Source organism: Ursus arctos, unplaced genomic scaffold (genome assembly GCF_023065955.2).
Source record: "Ursus arctos isolate Adak ecotype North America unplaced genomic scaffold, UrsArc2.0 scaffold_9, whole genome shotgun sequence".
Taxonomy (NCBI): Eukaryota; Metazoa; Chordata; class Mammalia; order Carnivora; family Ursidae; genus Ursus; species Ursus arctos.
In genome coordinates, this window is record NW_026623111.1 from 44,893,638 (window position 1) to 44,910,830 (window position 17,193).

General features: G+C 33.1%; 1 long non-coding RNA gene across 1 annotated transcript in view; it reads left to right on the top strand.

The window, feature by feature from the left end:
- Positions 1-977: 977 nt before the first annotated feature.
- LOC130543274 (uncharacterized) overlaps positions 978-17,193 on the top strand; it is a 33,226-nt gene continuing 17,010 nt past the window's right edge. The window contains exons 1-3 of the long non-coding RNA XR_008958501.1: positions 978-1,094; positions 5,429-5,531; positions 7,611-7,689. This is a non-coding gene — a long non-coding RNA (uncharacterized LOC130543274). The remainder of the gene's footprint in view (positions 1,095-5,428; positions 5,532-7,610; positions 7,690-17,193) is intronic.

The window sequence follows — 17,193 nt, forward strand, 5'->3', positions numbered from 1 at the left end:
GTGCGCGGATTCACGGCTCCCCGCTTCGTACCTCAATACTCAGCGCCAGAGTTGTTCTTCCAGTTCCAGATGTATCTTCCTATGTCTCAGGCTGATTTCGTGGGTATTCAGGATGATCTGGTAGATATCCAGCTCGATTCAGGGGGCCAGCTGACAAAAGGTCCCCTACTCCTCCGCCATCTTTTTTCTTCCCCGCTGAGTCTAATGCTTGCCTTTTCTCTTCTGTTTTTTCTTGCATTTTGGTATAACTTTCTTGAAAGCTAAACATGATGTGTCAGATAAAAGGCATTGAATAAACAGGCCTTTAGTGTGAGGTTTTATGTTAATCTAATCAAGAGTTGAGAACTATTCACTGTTTGCCATAGCAAAGACGTCAGGGGCTTCAAATTTTAGTGTTTTTGTTTTTCCGGTGTTTTCTTTGGACTTTCCTATGAACTCCTCAGATAGAGTGAATTTTGCAGTCCTTTCAGCTGTAATTTCTTGCATTATGCTGAAGCCCTGTTGTGGTGGTTAAGTGTGGAGGAGGGAGGTATCCTATACTGTTATGATTAAAATTCAGTCATTTAGTGGGCCCCTGTGCCTGAGCTGTTCCGTCTACAGATATTTCTTACATTGTTTTCCTCTGTAGGTGAGACAGGAAGACTGGAGGGGTCTGGAATGGGAGGAATTCCCTTACCTCAGCTGATATTTATCTCTGTTAAAATCTTTTGCTCTGGAGAATAGGTTTTTTTTTGGAGAACATTCTAGACATATTTCACAATGTTTACGTTATCCCTAGCCCTGCCATACCCAGGAGGACGTCTTTCTTCACTCTTAATTATGAGAATGTGATAGAGTTCTTAGCAGTAAAACCTATGAAAGTGTGGGGTCCCCTGCAGAGATTGTCACTTCTGGGATTTCTTTCCTATGAAGCAGGTTCACACCTAGACTCCAACACTTAATCAAAATTACCATTTAAATGTTTCTTCCAGCTTATGGCTTCAGTGACTTCTGCTCAAGGTAAACAGTTCATGGCTGTGATTCTGGATTCATTTGTCCCTCCAGATTACAGGAAGGGATCTGCCCTGTAACCTCAGGTCTCTGATGAGCACAAAGTAAGTTACTGATTTTCAGTTTGTTCAGTTTTTTTCTTATTGTATTACAATTTTTTTTTGATTGTGTTCTTATTAGAGCTGAAATAGGAAATCTGTCTCTTATACTTTCTGTTACATCTCTTTGGAATGAATATCCTGATGAAGGAAATTCCAAAGTACTGAGCGGCTAAAATAGAATTTTGAGTATGCGCAAAAAAATGATAAACCCCAAATAATGCTAGTTTTATTGCTAAAATGGTTTACCAATGTCTTACAATAATATGCAACAAAAAATTTTTTTCATTCACCGATTGCACTTTTCACTCATGGCATCTGCTGGAATCATCAGTACTGTGCACATATGCATCACATTCTAATTAATAATATTGTACCATGTGGGTTATGTATTCTGCAACAGTTACTTATGCCTTACATAATATTTTTATTCTACCACATATTTGCTTTTTGAGCTATTACAGTGTTAATAGCAATATGTAGAAACAAGATCACATGACAACTGAAATAACAACATTAAAACACAAAATATTAGTGCAAGGAACAGGGCAAGTTGCTACAATAGGAATAGCAGTGGCAATGAGTACTATAATTCAGACAAAAGTTCAGGAGCTATTGCATCTTAATAGAAAAGTTAAGAATTATTAAAAATCTTAAAGAACTGGATGGATGAAAAAGACCAGTAATAAAATTATATTTTCTGTCAGATTTGAAAGCAGGAAATAACGCCCAACAGCTTTGGTATGAAGTACAAATAGGATACTCCTACTTGTTAAATCTTATGCCACTCATTTCTTAGTTACTGCAATTATCTTTATTTAGCAAAATTTAGCAGGATGAATATGAAGCAATGGATATAAGGGATGTTTGGAAAAAATGCTTCTCTTATTGTCTGTATAAAAATGCATTTCTGCAAATATTGCACATGTCTATTGACTCACACATCCACGCATTTTCTGATGAATTTTGTTGAAATAAAAATTGTTCTCAATAGGATATGACAACAAGAAGAGAACAGAAATAATAATTTGAGAGATGTAGAGATGATAGAATCTACAGTACATAAAGAATTATTTAAGAATAATAAACATGCACAAGGACAAAAATGCATAGGCATCTAGAATGCACTAAAATTGGGTATTCTTTTAATATTTTATATTACCTTACTATTAGATTAGATAAAAATTATAATTGCTTTTTTTTTTAAAGATTTATTTATTTTAGTGAGAGAGAGAGAGAATGCATGGGGGGGCAGAGGAAGAGGGAGAGAGAGAATCTCAAGCAGACTCCCCACTGAGTGTGGAGCTCAATGTAGGGCTTGATCTCATGACCCTGATATCTTGACCTGAGCCGAAATCAAGAGTTGGCACTTAATTGAATGAGCCACCCAGGTGCCAACAGAATTATAATTGATACAGTGTTTTATATCATACACATATTAACATGAAATTAGATGCCTATTAGTCTAGACAAGAGACTTTTAGCTAACAGATTTTGTAATGATTATCTTTCTAATCAATTAATCTATTTTCTAAACATTTTTGTAATATTTCTGGATGTTCCACTTACATTTAATGAAATTGGTTGTATTTGATTAATCATGAAGTATAATAGTAATATAGCCAAAACATTCATTTAATATAAATAAGAAATAGCATGTATAATATAATCAAAATATATATATCCAAGTATAATCCCCATTTATATTTTTGACTTTTGTTCATGTGAAAATCCATTAAACTTCTAGCTCCTTAGTGTACCATTAACTCTCCTTTTAGACTTTAATGTTTTCTAATAGTGATAATAACTTTTAATTCACACTTTCTTAGATGTTACTGTGATTATTAAATTGAGACAATAAAGAAACATTTAATCCAAAAATAATTATATTCTATAAATTCAGTCATTAGAACAGAAAAATATGAAAATAAAGAATGGGTTTATAAAATACAGAAAACTTCAGAATTGCCTTGTCGTTTTGCCTCTGTTTACATGTGATTATAATATGTTTTGTATCCAAGGTTATTTTTTAATATTTCTCCTTAACTTATTTTGGAACAATTTTAGATTTACAAAAAAGTTGCAAAGATAGTATGGAAAGATCTCTTATACCCATCACTCAACTTTGCCTGATGTTATTATTTTACATAACCATGGTGTATTTATCAAAATCAAGAAATTAACATCATTACAATGCTATTAACTAAGCTAGGGATTGTGTTCAAACTTGCCAAGTGTTGTTTTTTGTTTGCTTTGGGTTTTTTTTCCCCCAATAATGTCTTTTTACTGTGCTAGGATTCAATCAATCCTGAATATCAAATTGCGTTTAGTTTTCATTTCACCTTAATGCCCCAGTATGTTTTCATTTCTTCATCTTTCATCAATTTTCATAACCTTGCCAGTTTTGAAGAGCTTGTAGTTGAGCATTTTATAGAATGTTCCTTGATTTGGCTTTGTGTGATGATTTCTCATTATGAGAGTGGGGTTATGGGTTTTGGGGAGAATAGAATAAGGGTGAAATGCCTTCTCACTGTATTATGTTAGTTAATACCTGATATTAATAAGACAGTATTGGAGTCTGACACTCATTTTGGAAATTTCTTGGTTATTATTTCTTCCAATATTTTTTCTTCTCAATTTTTTCTATTTTCTCATTCCGAGATTCCAATCACGTATATATTAATCCTTTTTTAGTGTGTCACAGCTCCTGGATAGTGTGGGGATTTTGTTTTATTTTTGTTTGCTTGTTTTTGTTGTTGTTGTTGTTGTTGTTTGTTGTTGTTGTTGTTGTTATTGTTTTACCTTTTTTCTACTTGCATTGTATTTGGGGGAATTTCTATTGCCCTATCTTCAAATTCATTGATTTTTTTCTTTAGCAATGTTGACTCTACTGATAATTCCATTGAAAGATATATAGAGAGATATAGAAATAGATATAGATATAAATATAGATATAGATATATACACACACATATATAATTTTGTTAGTGTTTTGTTGTAGTTACTGTTGTTACTTCTAGTGTTCTAATTTTATTTTTTCTCAGAGTTTTCACATCTCTGCTGACATTACTCATTTGATACTGCATTACGTATCTGATACTGCCTCCAAATTGGTCTTTTCTTTATTTTTAATCAGTAGAAATTATCACGATGACTAGTATAAATATTTGTTGATTAATGAAGGCTGATCCAACATTTTTATATAGCCCTGAAAATATTATTTTTATTAACATCCAATATTAGTACACTACATTAAGTATAATAAGAATATAGTGAGTGCCTAGTACACTTACTGGGACATAGTAGGGACTCAGTAGGTAAATGTATCGATGAATGACTATTTATGTTTATTACTAAATATCTTTTCTTATTTCATTTCACAAACTGTAAATTACTAATAAGTAACTTTAGAAGATATCCCACAATTCTAAGTTCCTTAGATTCATCTCTGAGTCATATTTTTTACTTTAACATTTCAATGTTTACTTTCCTTCTCTAAATTAGAGATTTATTGTGAGCACAAATTTTATAATAATCCTGAGTCTTTTCTGTGTTAAAATGGAAATCTTGCCACTTTATCACCAAAAGATTACAATAATAATGAACTCAACTCAAATATCTGATTGCTTTTGCAAATATTGTGCCCTCTGCAGAGTGCGTCTTCTGAGAGAACACATCAATAGTAAAAAATCATGTGGTACTGTTTAATATAATTCACACTAAATATTCAGTCTGTGAAGATGTTTTGCAAATCTTAGCATAATAGTTGTGTTAGATGTATGAAATACACCTTTATCCCTGTGTCTTTAATAATGTAAAATTTGAGTTTGTTTGGGTATGAAAATGTGCTTGTGTTCTCGGAGTCCTCTGAGATACTTATTTTATGATGGTGTGGTAATTGCTGTCAGGACTTTTCTTGATAATGATTAATAATTAGAATCTCATCTACTTCTCTTTCTAAAAGACCTTTATCAACATTAACACTTTTGACCTTTTTAATTGCATGGATTAAAGCTAGAAATAGGTGGTTATTAATGTTCTGTACTTGCATGCCTGCAGCTTGAAATAATGTTTGCTTTCTCAATAACATTTAGCAAGTTTACATTTCCCTCAGTAAATGTGACTTTAAAGGTGGCTCCATAGTGGATATTAATTTGGTATTCATAAACCTTTCAGCTACACTTAGCAGTTTCTTAGTGTTTGCTGAATCCTCCTAGATGCATCCATGTCATTCTAATTATAGATTTTAACTGGGCTGCAGAAATACACACACCCCATTTATTATAGAAAGGAAGAAAAACTATTCATAAAATTGTCTGCTTTTTCTTCTCTTTATACAGAATTTAAAATGGTGGCTTTTGGGCTTGTCATTCAAATCTGCCAGGGAATGACAATGATGTGAAACAATCTTTGAGCATGCAGAGCTATACTGTGGAATTAAAGGTATCTTTGATGCACAACCTCCCAATTAGGCAGGTCACTTATTTTTCATTTCTGGAAAGAGTGAAAAATAATATGATCTGAGAAAAATTTGTATTGACATATATGCAGGAAAGAAAAACATATTACTTAGGGAAAATGGATTTTGCACAATAGTGTGAGTAAAAATGTAACAATTTGTAGGTACCACTTGTGCATATCGTATGCTTATATTATGCACAAATAAATAATAGACATGTTTATACATGCATATATATGCATAGCTGTGTATTCATTATATATAAATATATTTACATATATAGTGATTAAAATATCAGCTCTATATTAAAATGTTTAACATAGTATCCTATATCTACTTGTACTACACTCTGAGAACAAATTGAAACTTCTTTCATATTTTTTCCTAGTTATGATGTTTGGACTAACAGCTGGAAGTTAAATGCATAGTTTTACCTTTTATGGTTTTATCTTGACATACTTCAGATAAAATGAGGAAACTTGGCAGAGATGAGAGGAAAAATCTATTTTTTACACATGCAAAACTTATTTGAACCTAATCATTTTAATACTGACATGAACAGCTGCGATAGTGCTCATGATTTGATAATGAGAGTTGTGTATTTATAAGGCAGTTTCCAGAAAACTAATGCTTTATAGACTAAAGGTAATTGTGTCAGGATGTGCACATGTACACACACAGGACTAGAAAGTATTTTCATAATCCAATTTCTACTTTCTCCATTATACTTTTTGTTGTGATGGGGTTCAGGGCAGGCTTCCCTCAAATATGCCACTTTGTCATATTGGTTATTTGGAACCAAAGTTAGTGAAGAAATGTCCAATTCAAGGACACTCTGAGCATCCTTTACCTCCCTGAAAGCAGAAAATAAATCTCCCATGTGAAAGATACCCTTCCTGTACCAGGAGGAAAGGAAGTATCCTTATCAACAGAGATAGGAATTCAAGGCCCAGAAGACTATATGAAAAACCTTGTTACTTCTTTAGTAATTTGGTATTCCAAGCCCAAACTTCTTTGTCTTATCAATTCTTCGCAAATCCATTGTTTCTTTTTCCTAAAGGTATAAAAGCTGGCTGCTTTGGTCACCTCTTTGAGTCTCAAATTTTTATGAGCTCCTGTGCATACAAAATAATGTTTTTCCTTTTAGTCTGTTTTATGTCGATTTAACTATTAGTACAATCAAAGAATCTAGAAGGAAAAGAGGAAAGCTTTTCAGCCAGTACAATTGAAACTACTTTATAAAGGATACAGGAATATGTTATATCTTTTATAAATTACTATAAAGAAGTCCAGAGTAAAAATTGCCTAATTTGCACTTGTTTTGTAGTGTTTATATATTAGAGTGTATTATAAATAATTTTTTTTGCTTTACAACATATGAAATTTAAAAATATTAAGTTTTTCTTTAAATTTGAAAAAGCTAAACTATATAGAGTTTATGTGACTTGGGCAAGATGACATAAACATTAGTGGAAAAATTAACAACAGGTGCCTCTTAATACTTACATAGATTTTGTTAATCTCTGAACATTATAATACAAGTTGATCACTGAATCATGTATTATTTTTCATATTTCTCAGAAATTTCTTGTATACAAATCCAAGAACAACATAGAAGGTAATCAGTAACTAGCCACCAAAAAAGATTGAATAAAAATGTAGGTCTTTTGGTTTTTTATAGGTCTTTTGATTTTTTAACATCATGAAATTGGATATAAAAATAACCTTCAAAATAAGCTGAAATAAAAAATGTACATAACATAAAACAAAATACATTTATTTTCCCGTGAACTGTCTTGATTATTCCAGCTTCAAGTTGATTAATATTTTTTAGAATATTGTTATTCCTCTCTCTATGTATTAATGGGGAAGTCCATTGAAACACTTCTGTGACAATCTGGAATATAGAACAGAAAATGTTAATGTAGGAAGCTGAAAGACTGTTAATTCTTAGGTATTTTAGTTGAAACTTAGTGTGAATTACAAGAATAAATAATATAATCTGAATGAGTAGAAGCATACTGAAAAATTTTCTAATTGTTATTGTTGCTTTGCAACCTCAGGTGCTTCCTGGGTGTAATATGAAGCTGGTCCCTATATGTGGAGGACGGGGAGATGGAAGAAAGAGGCAGACCAGTCCAGGTGGGTAAGTGGCAGGTGTAATAAGCAAAGGAGCTTATTTATGAGGATTGTCTTTGGATGACTGCAAGATGAGTAGATTCCTGCACCTGCCCACCAGAATCTTAAAAGTTTATTTAAAGGCCTTAACTGGGTTCCTTCACATACACGGTCCAGAGTCTCACCACGTCATTACTATCTCAAGGCTGTCTCCTTGTCTCTCTGGGCAGCTTCTGGGAGCAGGGGATGTGAGTGGAACAGACATTCACAGGACAGGGAGGCAATGAGGAGTTGCCAAGTTTTGGATCCAGCTCAAGGGCCAACCAATGGTCACATCTGTTTAAAGACCTCTCCTAGCACTAATATCACATGAAAGTGGATATGTTCAAAATACTTCAAAGGAATCAATGAGCAGATTCTTCTAATCAGAACAGTTTTGAAGATTAGCCAAAATTTTCATTAATCACTGTAAGAATCAAAATTTGTGAAATGAAGCAAATATTTATAAAGTGAAAAGAAAATATTGGAAGAAACAATTGCCAAGAGATTTCCAAACTTAGTGTCAGACACCAGAAATAAATCACTTGGAATTTTAAGTGGTGTGAATATATTAGTTAGCTTTTTCTAGTTATGCTGCAATAATAGGCTCCAAATTATAACAATATCAAAGTTTATTTCTTGCTCATTTTATGTATTGTTATGAGTCAGATTTGGCTGTTTGTGGAGTCTTCATTCAGGGTCCAGACTGAAAGAAAAACCTTAATCTTCCTTGTGGAACTTTGGTTCAGATATGGCTTATGTCCCTTCTGTGCATATTTCTTTTTTCTAAAGGAAGTCGTATAGCCAGTACTAAAGTCTTTGTGGCCAGAATTGTACTTCTTCAATAGGGGAGACTCTAAGTATAGAACTGAATAGAGGCATGGGTATTTGGAAGAAATTTAACAATCTATTGCAGAAAATTTTTTAAAAATATTTTCAAAAGTTCTCAAATACAAGAATAGACACGATTCTATATGTAACATTGCTAAATGTTACATTTGATTGTGGATTCTTTAAGGATTACATATTATCTGTAAGACTAAGGAAGCCAATTTGGAAAGGGTAAATCATGTTTCCATTGAAGATCATGTATATAAGCCATAGAAAAATCTGTAATACTTGGAGTTCAGATGATTTAGGAACTTTAGTCTTAGGAAATACATTGGAGGTGGGGGAGATTATGTCTCATTGTCAAGTGTGATAAAGTTGTTGGGCCACTTCCAAGAACATACAGGGCATGACTAGCCATGGAATTAAGCAGCTGAAACCCATAAATCAAGAACACATGTTGAAAGACTCTACACAGAAAAGCCAGTAAGTGAGAAATGAGGGTTTACATTTTCTAGTAGACCTCAGTAAAGGGCTATGTAGTACTATATATAAGAAAGCATCCCCTGAGGAAACACCCAATTATGACCTCAGGATTAATTATTTCATTTGGGTAATAAGTGAATCTCTGGAAATTCTGCCTCTTCATTCGGTGATATTTATTGATACTACAAACGATGAGAGAGATAAGCTGCTACTATTAAGAATTGGGCTGCTGTATCAAATGGTGAGAAAAGTAGCAGGCAAATTCCTCTAAGAAATCTTCCAACAAAATTCCACTCTCCACGATGTATCTTGAGACATGAATGTCTTAAGATGGTCTTAGTAACTAAATGATTTTGGAGGAAAGGGGAAAGGACTAATTCCAAATGAGCAATTAATGGTGTATTTCATTTTTTTTATTTTATCTATCAGTCTATTTATTTTATGTGATTGTTTTCATGAAAGGTTATTAGATAATGAAATACAGATGCCTACTTTACATGGTGTCTGTTATATAGTATCTGTTCTGCAACACTGAAAGGAAAAAGATTGTTTCAAACAAATAAATAGATTGATAAATAAGTGTGCATGTGTGCACGTACATATGTGAGTGTATGTACACTGAGAGAGTTACTGAAATTCTTAATCTTAGTCTCTTCTTATGTAAAATTGAGGTAGTATCTCTGTATTGGTTGAGAATCTTTCAGATGCAAGTGAAGAAAGCTGAATTAATTAGGAAACCCATAGGTGTAAGATGCAACTGGATTACTGGGAGTTCAAGCAATGGTGTCAAATTTCTGTTACTCATTTCATTCATAGTCTACCTTTCTTCTGTATGTAGTTTTCATTCTCTAATTATGCCCTTAGATTCAATAAGGGAATTGATTTCAGATGGTCCAAATTCAAATGCAATCTATATTGTAATATATGGGAATGAGAGGGTCTATCTTTCCAACCCTGGGAGGAAAACACATAATTGACTTGGCTTCAGTCAGATGTTCTTTGAACCAATTTTGTGACCATTGGGATAATGTGTCCCTTCTGAGAATGATAGAGATGATCATTGACACATCATCTTAGACCATATGGAATTCAGGAAGGCTGATTCCCTAAAGGAATGGATATTGACCAAGAAACATATGTCCACTAAAATTATGTATGGCAGTGATATGAGAACGCATCTTGAATGATTAAAAGTTACCAGAGCTTTTCCAAATAAAAGAAAAATGTGATAGCTTCTAACAGGTATTGTGGCATGAATATTTCTACATAATGAGAAATCTGTTTTCAGCTCTGAGCTATCTCAAGTCTATTCTCCTCCCTAAAAGATAATCTGGAAAAACACTGCTTATTACTTCAACAGACAAAACATAATCACAGATTAGTGAAAAACACACAGACAAGAGAAAAACTACTAGAGCAGAACACAGATGGAAAAGGAAACCATTGTCTGGTATGTAGTAAAATACACTACATAGATATTTGTTCCAGAGGAAGAAAATGAAGGCATCTAGTCAAGTGATAGAGATTTTTTTTTAATTTAGAATTTCATCTTTACCTAATTACAGAGTCTAATTTGCTTGAATTAATATTGAGCGTTATCATTTGAGGAATCATAGAGCTGAGTGGTTGAAAAAGTGATTTGAGAGACACAGAAGTAGATGAAATATATCATCAGAAGTGAAACAAAGTAAGATAAGAAAGGAAGGTAATACTGATATAAAGAAAATTATTTGGTCAACCCTGATAAAATATTTTTACCAGTCCTTAAGAGAAAAAGAATTGATTAATACATCCAGATGCCATGTTATTTCATTCATCATAGATTTCTCTCTCAGTTGGATCTGTTTCTGTTATCCTTGACTAGTGTTTGCCAAGTTGTGATAATATTCTGATTCTTTTTCCTGTGGAATGTATTTTTTTTTTCCTGTCTGGGAATATTTAGTCTTTAATCTTGAATCTTAGTGTTCTTAACTTTCAACATGGTGAAATTAAGTATGGGCTTTTTTTTTTTCCCATTTAAAGAGATACTAATTAGGTCCTTTTAATCTGAAAATTCTAATTGTTTGCCTAAAGGTATCTTTCTTCTATTTTTTTATTATTATTATCTTCACTCATTCACTTTTTTAATGTTTTTTTTCCAGAACTTCTACTAAATGGATATTGAAATGTCTGAAAATATAGTGTTGAGAAAATAAAAATCTTATTAAGACAGAATTCTCTCCACAAAACAGGGAAAAGGAAGAAAGAAATTTTATTACAAAATGGTATATATCTATAGTGCAATGCACATTTTAGGCAGTCTGTAAAAGAGACTACAAAGTCTAGACAGAATTTCACACACATTAGTTAGGTAGAACAGAAGAAAGAACAATGTAAATGTTTCTTATCTCCTTGACTCATGATTGTGCCTTGCAATAGTCTCCTGTATCTCCTGAGGAACTCGAGTTTATTTCAGAGACTGTGTTTACATTTCTGTGAGTCAGAAGGTCCTTAAAAATAATAGATCAGACCTACTATCAAGTCTGTTATGCTTCTAAGGAGACACACTAAAGGGGAGATGATAAAATGTCATAATTTTACCCTTACAATATGGATGCTAGCTAACAATTACCAAACAATGAATATCGTCAAATATGTTTTTAAGGACTTTGCATAACTAACTGTTGAGCCCCACAGTATTTCTAAGAAATAGCTATTATTCTATTACTATACTACTACTACTATTAGTATTCTAAAAGTGAAAAAGAAGCAGAAAAGCTAAATTATTTGTCAAAGTTCATGCAGGTATTAAGAGAAACCAGGATTTAACTCCTGACAGTCTCAATCCAAAGTGCACACTCAATCATTCCACTTACTACTTCTTCATATATTTTTTCTCTCTTCCTTCCCCTCTGATAATTATATTCTTTTTGCCTTCCTAGATCTTTCTTAGCCCACTCTTCCAGCTCAATAATTTACTTCAGTCGAGTCCATTCCACATTTTTGTCCTTTAATTTGCCTTTTACTCCTACAATCTAGATTTTTTATTAAAACCAATCTACATAGTTATTTTACATTTGTACAAAATATTCTAAAATCCCTCTGAAGATGTTAGTTATTCTGAAACTTCTATTTTCTCTTGGCTAGGAGTTTTATTACATTTTATTTTTGCTACTTCTCTTTCTTGATATTGTTTCTTACATGTTTCAGTGAGTCTTGATGATAGACACATACTTGAATTTTCTCACTACGCGAATGATTGTGAAGTTTGATATTCAAAGGGATATACGGGTAGCTTACCTTTGAAGGATGGTGGCACTCCGTCATCCATTGAATTTCTGTTGTTGTTGTTACCTCTTTGGCACAAACATCTGTTCTCTCTAATTTACATTATGGATAAATCCCACTTCTTCCAGCTGTCTAACAAAGGATGAGTTGGGAAGAGGCACTGACTGATCAGTTGCTCAAAATTGTATCTGTATGGTATTTGCGTCAGGACACCTTGTTTCTCCTCATCTTAGTGTGAGTCCCGTCCCCCACATCTCATCTCTTCCACTTTTACGTTCACAACAGTCTTCTTCTGATCAACTCTGGGATTCTACTGATGGTGATTCCAACCATCTTATTACTCAATTAAATTTTCCAATGATTCCTCAACCTAACCACATTGGTAAGGGTGACCATTACTCATTAGGACAATGCAAATACTAATTTCTTTCAGAAACACCCTCATAGGCACAACCAGAAATAATGTTTACCAGCTATATGAGCATCCTTTAGCCCAGTCATTTTTGACACATAAAATTGATCTTCACACATATGTATGTGCATATGTATGTATTTATAATACAATATTTATATGCATATCTGTATTATGTTGTATTCTGATTTGAGGCCAGAGTGGGTGGAACAAACTGAGCTTCTTCTACCATCTTGATTTAATATTCTGGTAAAAAGATTTGTTTCTGTCTTTTAAAAAAAAATTCCAAAGTTGCAAATAGTTACTAATAAAATTTTCCCTGGAGGCACTTTATATTATTAATGAGCCAAGATTTTGCTGTCCATATATGGCAATTAAGTAAGTGACACCCATTACAAAATGCTTCCTTTGCAGGGCATAACCTAGTGTCCCATATATTGATATTTTTGGCTGAAAAAAAAACTTTTGTATATTAAAAAGAAGCAACATTTTTTATATGATGCTTATGTTAAAAATATTATGCCAAACATGCAAATTATTTATCAGATATTTATATTTAATGAAGAAGTAATTAAAAAAAGAAATTGCCAGAGATTACATATTTTGATGTTTTTAAGAATATCCCTTTTTTAGATAATAGATATGAACAGTGAAGCATGTTTCATACTCATTTCTTTTGACTTCAATTTATTTTTTGAAATGGAGACCTATGGATGTTTGATATACAAAGATAATTTTTTTTTACAAAGATAATTTTTAAAGTCTTCTAAACTAGGTGGAGTTGTAGCTACAGGATAAAAGCGTGTTTAGGATCCTACTATTGAAAAAGGAAAGTCTTAAATTCCAAGCTAATGCCTTTGATTTTTATTTAAAATGAAATGAACAGTAGATGAAGGATTCTGCATGAATCCTTACAGCAATGTTAAGAAAATGAATACAATAGTAGAGAGAATGATATTTGGAAGGAAAGGGGACAGAAAAGAGAGCTTGCAGTTAAAAACGAATTGCAAAAGAAGTGAGATAATTAAAGTTCAAACCAAAGTATGGAAATGTAGTGCAAGAAAATAATAAATATCATTAAAGTCAAATACCTTGGTCTGTAGATGATGAAAATTAGATTTAGAGATGCAAAGTGACTTCCACAAGGAAATATAATTCATTTAAAGATTAATCTAGGAATTGAATACAGTCCTTTTTACTCACAACCCACAATTCTGTCCCATCCTTTTTAATATCAAATTTTTATCACTCTTAAAGTTTGTCATAGATATATTCAATTAGGAGTTCACTACAATTCTGATACATGACATTAAAAAATACTCACAGCCTCCATTTTAAATTAATATTGCAAAAGAAGCTTTATAACTTAATACACATTTATTTTGCAAGGAACTTTCATTTGGAGGAATGGAAATGGACTTCATGATGCATTTCAGTCAAATTATAATCTCTGTGTTTTTTACTAAATACCTAGAGTATTCCTCCAGCCAAATTTTGATCTGGGAGGTAAAAGAGTGCAGAACCTATGATCCTGAGTTGGGAAATCTGAATTAATCAAAGCTTTACCACCAACTAACTCCTTGATTTGAGCAAGCATTCAAACTCTCTGGGTTTCAGGTTCTTTATCTGTACATTTAAAAAGTAATACAGGGACTCTCTGGGGCCCTTCCATCTGTAACAGTCATTAATTCAATCTTATTTAAACTCTATAGAACCCAGAGCTTCTGATAATGAGCTCATTGAGTTTGTGTGCCAACTATGGTATATTTTTGTTCAAACAAGCCTTGAGACCATTAGGAGATTTGGAATACATATAAGTTTTTTCCTATGAGTAGATTGAAAGCTTCTATATTCTGAGTTTACTACAGATACCTTGGTTCTCAGGCATTCATTTGGGTTTTGATAGTCTAGATATTTTTTTCTGTATATATCTGCTTCAATGTCTATAAAATTGGGATATAATAGCACCTAGTTCAGAAAAGTTGTAGTAAGGATGAAATTCATAAAACATGCCAAATGATTAAAATATTACCTTGTGCATCTAATTCCAAAATATTAGCTGTTATCCTTAACCTCCCCAATGCAGTCATCTTCTTTTCTCTTCACATAGAAATATTTATGATGTATTAATAGTGTATTTGACAGTTGGTAAATATATTCCACTGTATAGCATGCCAAATACGTAAATTAAAGCAACTAAACTAATGTTCTAAAGCTAGAATTCAGATGGATATTTATCTTTATTCAGAAAACATATACTGATGACTTTCTGCCCAATGTGGAAATTTTCAAGCTAGATCACAATAAAAGAAAATCTCTCTCGCTTTCTGTCTCCCTCCCGTCTCCTTCCCCTACCCCCCATTCCCTACCATCTTCAACTTTTCCCAGTACCTTACACTTAGTCAAAACCAGGCAGCCTGTCCTCATTGGATTAAAATGTAAAATATAAACAAGCTACAAAAATAAATAAGCAAATAAGATATTTTCTAGACAATTTTCCTTTCTGATTTTCATCTTTCAGCTCTTGAATTCTTATTTTCATATTCCTGTTTCTCAAATCCTTTCACTTTGGCAACCCTTGATCCTCTCTTTGGGCTGCTAGATTGTCATGACACTTACCTTTCTAAGGAGGGAGAAATTGCTTTCCTATCAAAAGTATGATAAAACTCTTAACCACTTCCATTCATATCTGTGTGATAGAGGCAAACTATAAAAAGTAAAAACTAAACAAACAAACAAAAAACAACTCAAACTTTAAAAGAAAAACTAGCTGAACTAGCTACAAATTAAATTTTGGAAGTGGTCAACTTCCATTAGTATCAATAGATTAAAACCCTGTTCAGAAATAACTTGATTAAATGAACCATAGAAAATTGAGAATAAGGCCTTAAAAAAAGAAATCAACACTCAAGCAGAGGGTGAAGTGGATGGACAGGGTGGTAGGCAAGAAAAAGTCAGTCAAATTTGCATTATTTCTTCCTTTTAGGTTTTTTTTTTTTTTTTTACGATTTTATTTATTTTTTTGACACAGAGAGAGAGAGGGAGAACAACAGCGGGAGCAGCAGAAGGGGAGGGAGAAGTAGGCTCCCTGCACAGCCCCCCATGCAGGGCTCAATCCCAGGACCCCAGGATCATGACCTGAGCCAAAGGCAGATGCTTACCCAGCTGAGCCACCCACGCTCCCCTCCTTTTAGGGTTTTAAATAATTTTATAAAGGAACTAGAAATTTTATTGAAATTCCACTGAATAGTCTTCACTTTTTGATGTGTAAAATATATAAAGTATGAGTTCAATACTTCTCAGTTTTTGCTTTCATTAACACATTAAAGAACACATTTGAGGAAGTGGAATCTTTTTTGAAGCTTTAACATGTGCAGTTTTTATTTATAGGTGAATCCATAGGTACATTAACATCTAATTGTGAGAAATTAGATGGCATTATAGATGACTTAGCTCATTCCCATAATAATTCTTCTTTATCTGCTATACAAGGGTAATTATATTTTGGGATTTTCTTTGCCAGCTTGGGAAGAGGTTTCCTGTGCATAACAAGGCTCTACTTTCATACCTTATATAGTAATATTTACAATTATTATGATAGTCACTCTCCTGCCATCCATTGCGGTTAAAGCAAGGTATGAAGCACATTTTAAGGAATATTTCTCAAGATAGATTTTTCTACCTAACTTTTATCTTTAAGTTAAAGGTCCTTGTCATTAACTTATTTTCTCATTTTGTTGGTGGTTTGCTCAATGGTTTTTGCAAGTTGTAGCTAGTAAATGAGCAGACTGTGGGATAATCAAGAAGCTAATTTAGAATCAGGAGACCAAGTTTCCTTCCTTTCTTTTTTTTTTTTTTTTTTTTAAGATTTTATTTATTTATTCGACAGAGAGAGAGACAGCCAGCGAGAGAGGGAACACAAGCAGGGGGAGTGGGAGAGGAAGAAGCAGGCTCCTAGCGGAGGAGCCTGATGTGGGGCTCGATCCCATAACGTCGGGATCACGCCCTGAGCCGAAGGCAGACACTCAACCGCTGTGCCACCCAGGCGCCCCACCAAGTTTCCTTTCATCACCCTGTCACTAATACATTATAAAACTTTAGGGAAACTGTTTAACGTATAGGTGAGTTCACCAGTAATCTCTAAAATCTTTTCTAACTTAAAATTCTTTGCCATCTAAAGAACTCCTGTAAGTTGACATTATGAAACATGTTTGAAAGATGTTTCTTATCACTAAAACATGACAAATATATAATCATATCATACATCTTACCGTTTTCTCCACATAGTTCTGGAAAAAGATACGGCAGGCAAAGAATTGGTAGATATTCTTAAAAACTGTTATTAAAGTTTGCAGTGGAGGCAGTTGGATAAAAACCCTGTGCTCTCTGAAATGAAAGCTCGATCTTCCCTCACCTAGTGAACTCTAGTGAGAAGTACTACTTTTGCCAAGAGATAGGAAAGCTGTAAGCACAGTGGAATTCCCATCACCCCACTA